This window comes from Scylla paramamosain, chromosome 11, assembly GCF_035594125.1.
Source record: "Scylla paramamosain isolate STU-SP2022 chromosome 11, ASM3559412v1, whole genome shotgun sequence".
NCBI classification, from domain to species: domain Eukaryota; kingdom Metazoa; phylum Arthropoda; class Malacostraca; order Decapoda; family Portunidae; genus Scylla; species Scylla paramamosain.
The window spans coordinates 18,538,740-18,546,998 of record NC_087161.1 but is presented as its reverse complement, the minus strand read 5'-3'; positions in this window follow the sequence as shown (position 1 = coordinate 18,546,998).

Here is an 8,259-nt window from a genome sequence, read left to right as displayed (position 1 = left end):
GTGAACTTCGTGTTTGGCTACTGTGCTCTCTTTTCTGACGTTTTTGCTATGTAAGTTTTATGATTCGCCAGTGCGTACTCACTCTTCCGATGTCTTTGTTCTGTGACCCTTGCGACTGGCTATTAGTGCATACATCACATGTCTTACACAGATAAGCGCATCGCTATTATGTGAATTATGTGCTTCAATATGCCTGCGTCACCTCATATGCTTTGTTCGCCGCGAGGACGTCGCGAGATGGGTGGTCGAGCAACGTGGTGGGACGCTCTGCTAGCCCCTGCATTCCATTCTCCGCGTCCTTTCTTGGCATCTGACGCCAGTCTCAGCCAACCACATGGTATGACGTCAATCCTCATCCCTTTTGTCTTCCAGACACCAACCCTGGCAGCAACCACCGCTACTTCTGCCCAGTCAGTGTCCGCCCAGCCCTGCTGGTGGACATGCATAGTCCGTGTCCACCTGGCCTCGGTGGAGGACATGGACTACGCATGTCCGCCAGCCGGGCTGGGCAAACACTGACTGGGCAGATGTAGGGGTGGTTGTTGGCCAGGTCAGGTCACGGCCAGGGTTGGTGTCTGGAAGAAAAAGGGTGTGAGGGTTGACCTCACACAACGTGGTTGGCCGAGGCTGGCGTCAGATCCCAAGGTAAGGGTGCGGAGAATGGAATATAGGGGAAGGCAAAGCGTCCTGCCACAATGTCACCCTTCATATACATCATACCATATACCAATATAAGATTCCTTCTTAACTAATGTTTCTATAAGGATTGTAAATTTAAAAGCTACAGTCTCCTTTCGTAAGGGATACTTCTCATCTCTTTTTACTTTTTTTCCTCCTTTGTACCGATTCTAATCAGGGTTGGAAAAATCCTGGGTAAAAAAAAAAAAAAACTCATTGGGTTTTTTGGGGTTTCATTTTTTGGGAGGTGTATTGTTTTGGGGGTTTTATTATTTTAATTTATTTTTGTTTATTCCTAACATCTATATGTAAATCATTTTAAATATACCAATTAAAAAATAATCTAGAGGCTTGAAGATTTTTTTTTTTATGTAGGATGGCCACCTGCCAAGAGCAACAATATAATAATAATAATAATAATAATAATAATAATAATAATAATAATAATAATAATAATAATGATAATAATAAAGGCCCACTGAGGTGCCAGTCCCCGAACACAGTCGAAAGCGGTAGTCAGAAATTACAAGATAAATGTCTTGAAACTTCCCTCTTCTGAGAATTCAAGTCATATCAACGTGGAAATACATAAACAGGCAGGGAGTTGCAGAGTTTACCAGAAATAGGGATGAATGATTAAGAATAATGGTTAACTCTTGCATTAGAGAGATGGACAGAATAGGAATGAGAGAAAGAAGAAAGTCATGTGCAGCGAGGCCCGCTGGAGAAGGGAAGGCAAGCAGGTAGCGAAATCAGAAGAGCAATCGGCATGAAAATAACGGTAAAAGATAGAAAGAGATGCAACAATGAGGCGATGAGAGAGAGGCCGAAGACAGTCAGTTTGAAGAGAGAAGTTGATAAGACGAAAAGCTTTTTGATCCCATCCTGTCTAAATGAGCGGTATGAGTGGAACCCCACCCCCTATACATGTGAAGCATACTCCATACATGGACAGATAATGTTTCTGTATAGAGTTTGAAGCTGGGGGGATGAGAAAAACTGGCAGAGACGACTCAGAACACCTAACTTCACAGAAGCTGTTTTAGCTAGAGATGAAATGTGGAGTTTTCAGTTTAGATTATGAATAAAGAACAAGCCAAAGATGTTTCAGTGTAGAAAAGGGGGACAGTTGAGTGTGATTAAAGAAGAGGAAATAGTTGTCTGGAAGGTTGTGTCAAGTTGATAGATGGAGGAATTGAGTTTTTGAAGCACTGAACAATACTAAGTTTGCTCTGTCCCAATCAGAAATTTTAGAGAGATCAGAAGTCAGGTGTTATGTGGCTTCTCTGCATGAACTGTTTACTTCCTGAAGAGTTGGACATCTATGAAAAGACGTGAGAAAGTGCAGGGTAGCATCATCAGCATAGGAGTGGAAAGGATAAGAAGTTTGATTTAGATAATTATCGAATAATAGGAAGAGAGCAGGACAGAACCCTGAGGAACACCACTGTTGATAATTTAGGAGAATAGTGACCGTCTACCACAGCAGCAATAGAACGGTCAGAAAGGAAACTTGTGATGAAAATTACAGAAAGACAGAAATAATAGGAGAGTAGTCTGGAAATCAAAGCTTTGTGCCAGACTCTATCAAAAGCTTTTGATATGTCTAAGGCAACAGCAAAAGTTTCACCAAAATCCCTAAAAGATGATGACCAAGAAAAGCCAGAAGATCACCAGTAGAGCGGCCTTAACAAAACCCATACTAGCGATCAAATACAAGGTTGTGAAGTGATAGATGTTTAAAAATCTTCCTGTTGAGGATAAATTCAAAACTTTAGAGAGGCAGGAAATTAAAACAATAGGACAGTAATTTGAGGGACTAGAATGGTTACCATTTTTAAGAACAGGCTGAATTTAGGGCAAACTTCTAGCAAGAAGGAAAGGTAGATGTTGACTGACAGAGCTGAAAGAGTTTGACTAGGCAAGGTGCAAGTCATGGAGGCACAGTTTCGGAGAACAATAGGAGGGATCCCATCAGGTCCATAAGCCTTCTGAGAATTTAAGCCAGCGAGGGCATGGGAAACATCACTGCAAAGGATTTTAACAGGTAACATAAAGTAGTCAGACGGAGGAGGAGAGGAAGGAACGAACCCTGAATCATCCAAGGTAGAGTTTTTAACAATTCAGCTTGGGAAATAGATGAGATGGCAGTGGTGCCATCAGGTTGAAATAAAGGAGGGAAAGATGAAGAGGCAAAGTTATTGGAGATGTTCTTGGCTAGGTGCCAGAAGTCACGAGGCGAGTTAGATCTTGAAAGATCTTGACACTTTCTATTAATTAAGAACAGACACTTGTTTAGGTTATGCTGATGCAGCTTGGCCCGTTTGGACAAAGCCTGTGTTAATTTTTAATTTGTACTATACAAAAAATGAATGGGTCAGGCTTGACTTTTTACATTATATATATATATTATATATATATATATTATATATATATATATATATATATATATATATATATTATATATATATATATATATATATATATATATATATATATATATATATACCTTACTTATTAATATGTTATAGAACTAAATTTTTATACGTAAAACATTTTTAATAAGACCCAATAAAACCCGCAAGCTGGGATTTTTTTTTTTTTTTTTGTGGGGGGTGGGTTTTTTTAGGTGGGCTTTTTAATGCCAATCCTGATTCTAATAGACCTATATGCTTTCTTTAACTTGGGAAACAGAATTACATAGCATAAAGTAGATGAGGACAGACCATCGCCAAATACAACTTCAATATTACCTCGGGATTTCTAATTTTTAAACACTCCTAATTTCCTTATTTCTGACCTCTATGCATTCGCGCTCACACACACAAACACACACACACACACATACACATACACACTACGTGTGTGTGTGTGTGTGTGTGTGTGTGTGTGGGTGTGTGTGTCTAATATATATAGTATATATATATATATATATATATATAATATATGATATATATATATATATATATATATAATATATATATATATATATATATATATATATATATATATATAATATATATATATCTATATATAATATACATATATATATATATATATATATATATATATATATATATATATATATATATATATATATATATATATATATATATATATTTATTTATTTATACTGTATATATAAAAAAGGCGGATGATATATATATATATATATATATTATATATATATATATATATATATATATATATTATATATATATTATATATATATATATATATATATATATATATATATATATATATATATATATATATATATATAAATATATATATATATATATATATATATATATATATATATTTATTTATTTATACTGTATATATATATATATATATATATATATATATATATATATATATATATAGATATATATATATATATATATATATACATATATATATATTATATATATATATATATATATATATATATATATATATATATATATATATATATATATATATATATATATATAAGGGGATTGTTTAATAAGTGCAAAAATCATTTTCACCGTCTCTTTAAAAATCAAGATAAATTTTTTTCTTCTTTCTTTCTTTAATAGAAAAAGGCATCATTAGTTAAGAAAAAGGAAAGGCGAGAAGGGACAGCACGGAAGAGCATCCTTGAAGAACCATTTCGATTCATCATGAACGCAAGAGAACAAATTCAATTAAACTTGAGTGAGAAAATTCTGAAGAGTTAATTAACGTCATAACAAGAAATGCACAGAAAAAAGAGGAAACGCAGATTTAAAAAATAAAATGAATCTGTACGACCTTTAAGTTAACCTGCGCGCGCGCGCACACACGCACGCACGCACACACGCACGCACGCACGCACGCCACGCACCCATTGTATAAATGTAGTTATCGCTCTTTAATTCAGGATTAAGTCTATGTATAAAATGATAAATTTAAATTTGAATTTGATTTCATATTTTTTCTCTATAATGCTTTGGTGTGTGTGTGTGTGTGTGTGTGTGTGTGACGACAACTGTCTCTTTCAACAATACTTTTACAGCATACGCACTGACCTTCTCCGTTGTTTTAATCTTAAAAAACAAATAAGATAAAGTCAAAGTGATAACAGTCTTGACCTTGTTTTTTTGTTTTTGTTTTGTTTTTTCTTACATTCAGCCACATATGTGCGTCTCATCAATGAACGTCTGCCACGCAAACAACATCCGCCTTTTTTTTCAAGTACAGGTGGACACTTCTTTTTAGTTTGTTACGTTATCGGGCATTAATTGTAATGTTTTCCTTGTTTTAATAACCGTGTTGATAAGATCAGTTCGTCTGCAGAAGAGTGATAGTGTTTTATGCATTTTCTTTTTATGCGGATATATGTGCTGAGGTAATATTCTCTCTCTCTCTCTCTCTCTCTCTCTCTCTCTCTCTCTCTCTCTCTCTCTCTCTCTCTCTCTCTCTCTCTCTCTCTCTCCTCGTCTCCCCCTGGTGTTACTTTATTGCATCTGTTTGGTGGCGGCAAAGGGATAGGAGTGAAGGTGGTTATAGCCATGGCGGTGCTGGTGGTAATGGTAGTGGTCATGGTGATGCCGCTGAGAGAGAGAGAGAGAGAGAGAGAGAGAGAGAGAGAGAGAGAGAGAGAGAGAGAGAGAGAGAGAGAGAGAGAGAGAGAGAGAGAGAGAGAGAGAGCATTTCTATGGTGAAAAATAATAACTTGTGGTGGTGCCGGTGATGGTGATGGTGAAACTTAAATATTTTGATGTCACTGGGTGCCACCGTGAGTGTGGTGGAGGTTATGCGAGCAGTGGTAATGGGAGCACTGACGGAAAGGCGAAGGTGTTGAGGGGGTGGTTCCATGGTTGTAGTGGGAATGGTGGTGGTGATGGGTGTGGTGGAACTGGAGGTTGGGTGGTGAAGTTCGTCGTATGTGGCTGTTGTTGCTGTTGTCGGTGGCGGTGGTGATGGTGGTGGTGGCGGTGGTAGGGATGTAATAGTGGTGATGATAGGGGTGTGGTGGAACTGGAGATGGGGTGGTGGTGTAGTGGGGCTAAGGCAATGATTCTCATGTGTGTGCCGTCATTGGTGTGCCGCGAAAATTTGGGTGGGATTTTGATTTGTGTGCATAATATGATGAAACTATTGTAAATTGTAATTTACATTTATCAAGGGTGACTATATATATATATATATATATATATATATATATATATATATATATATATATATATATATATATATATATATATATATATATATATATATATATATATATATACAAAAGGGCAGGTGTGCCACGAAAATATTAGCTGTTTCTTAGTGTGCCGTCATACTATAAAGTTTAAAAACCACTTGGCTAAGGACATGATAGTGGTGGTGGTGGTGGTGATGGCATTGTGGGTATAATATTAACACTTTACAGTGAGTTGATTCAAGTCACGGAGGTGTGGCGGCGATGATGGTGGAGATGGTGGAGGTGCTAGTGGAGGCGGAGGCGGCGGCGGCGGCGGCGGCGGCGGCGGCGGCGGCGGCGGCGGCGGCGGCGGCGGCGGCGGCGGCGGCGACGGCGGCGGCGGCGGCAGCAGCAGCAGCAGCAGCAGCAGCAGCAGCAGCAGCAGCAAGCTAACGCGCGAGCCGGTAATGACCCGGGGTTGTGTCGGCTGGACATGAATATGCACAGCCACGGCCCAGGGGGAATTAGCCGCGACCTTCCCCCACATGCCTTTCCCTCCTTCCCCCTCCGGTTGTCCCCTCTCCTTCCCCTTGTCTCTTCCCCTTGGCCCCCAGACGCGCCTTATATCTCTCCCCTTGGCGGCACGAGGGGCGGGAAGGGACGGAGGGGAGAGATAAAGGCACGGATGGGAAAGAAATCCACAAGGGAAGGAGGGAGGGAAGTGTCAAGAGGAAAATAGAGGCAGGCCACTGAGGGCGCGACCCACAATCTCCCTCTTGCCAAGTAACAGGAAATTCCCACACACGCACCGGAGGAGGACACAACGGCATTATAAAACAAAAATGCATCGTTACACCACAATAAACTACAACAGTTTAAACTGGTGACAAAACGAGGGGAAATTAGCTATCCGATGTTGACTCAGAGGTTTGAACTAATGGTTTCCTATACACGTGTTAAAGAGCAGTGACTAGTTTATGCATTCATTACGCATTATACTTTCAGATTGCAATAAAATGTATCAGAATTAATGGGAACACAACATACTTAAAGTTTCTACTAGTACCAGTTATGAGTTTTCTTTCCTGCCTAAGCGTCAAGTGGGTGTGTAATCCCGTAAAACAAACAAGTAAATAAATAAGTAAATAAATAAATAAGTAAATTAATTAATAGCTGGACACTACGTTTGTACAAAGATAAAGATGAAATACGATCGACTTTAAATCTTATCATTTTCCATCGTCACTGAGATAAGTGCTACTTAAGATATCATTTCGTTGTGTGCGTGGAGAGAGAGAGAGAGAGAGAGAGAGAGAGAGAGAGAGAGAGAGAGAGAGAGAGAGAGAGAGAGAGAGAGAGAGAGAGAGAGAATGACTGAAATTTAAATGTATACATCTAAGATAATAATGAGGAAGAAATCAACAACAACAACAACAACAACAAAAACAACAACAACAACAACAACAACAACAACAACAACAACAAGACGAAGAAAAAAGAAGAAAATAAGAAAAAAGAAGAAAAAAGATTTAGCAGGTAAAAACAAATATTGTTTGTTTCCTCTTTTTAATGGCAGAATAAGTAATGTCATTACTGTAAAACCCACACCCACACCCACACACACACCCACACACAAACACACACGTGCACACGCACGTATACGTACACTTGCACTCGCTGCGCTGACTCAAAGCTTACAAAACACTTCTCTGTTATCTTGCCACCTCAGCCCCCCCACCCTTGCTCTAATAACTGCCCGCCCAGCCGCCGACACACGGACGCCAGGGAATTACATAATCACAAGATGAAGGAAAAAAAAGTATTGATGTACGGTACTCTCACCCACGTCCAATCTGACACTTCGTAGCTAACCGGAAAAAAAAAAAACGACATACGCAAAGTGCAAACAAACTGGCAAATTACTAAACAATAACGGTAAAGTCTAACAAAGATTGCAAGAACTTACAAAAACAAATAGAGTGAACAACTAACACATACGTAAAGCACAAGGTAATTAATAAGTAAACAAGTCAACAAAATCATTCGGTAAAGGCAGAGTTCAGTGAACACAGCAAGGGCTTAGTTCCAGTTAGTTACCTGAAACAGCGAGCCGCCATACCCGCTATCCTTACACGTGCACGCCGTGTAGGTTTAAAGCCCCATTTTAGCTTGGGTCTATTCGTATACCTATGTGGGAGTCGAATTCCTGTGAGCCAACACGCTGCTCCATTCATTCACACATTCTCTCTCTCTCTCTCTCTCTCTCTCTCTCTCTCTCTCTCTCTCTCTCTCTCTCTCTCTCTCTCTCTCTCTCTCTCTCTCTCTCTCTGTGTGTGTGTGTGTATGTATGTGTGTGTGTGTGTGTGTGTGTGTGTGAGAGAGAGAGAGAGAGAGAGAGAGAGAGAGAGAGAGAGAGAGAGAGA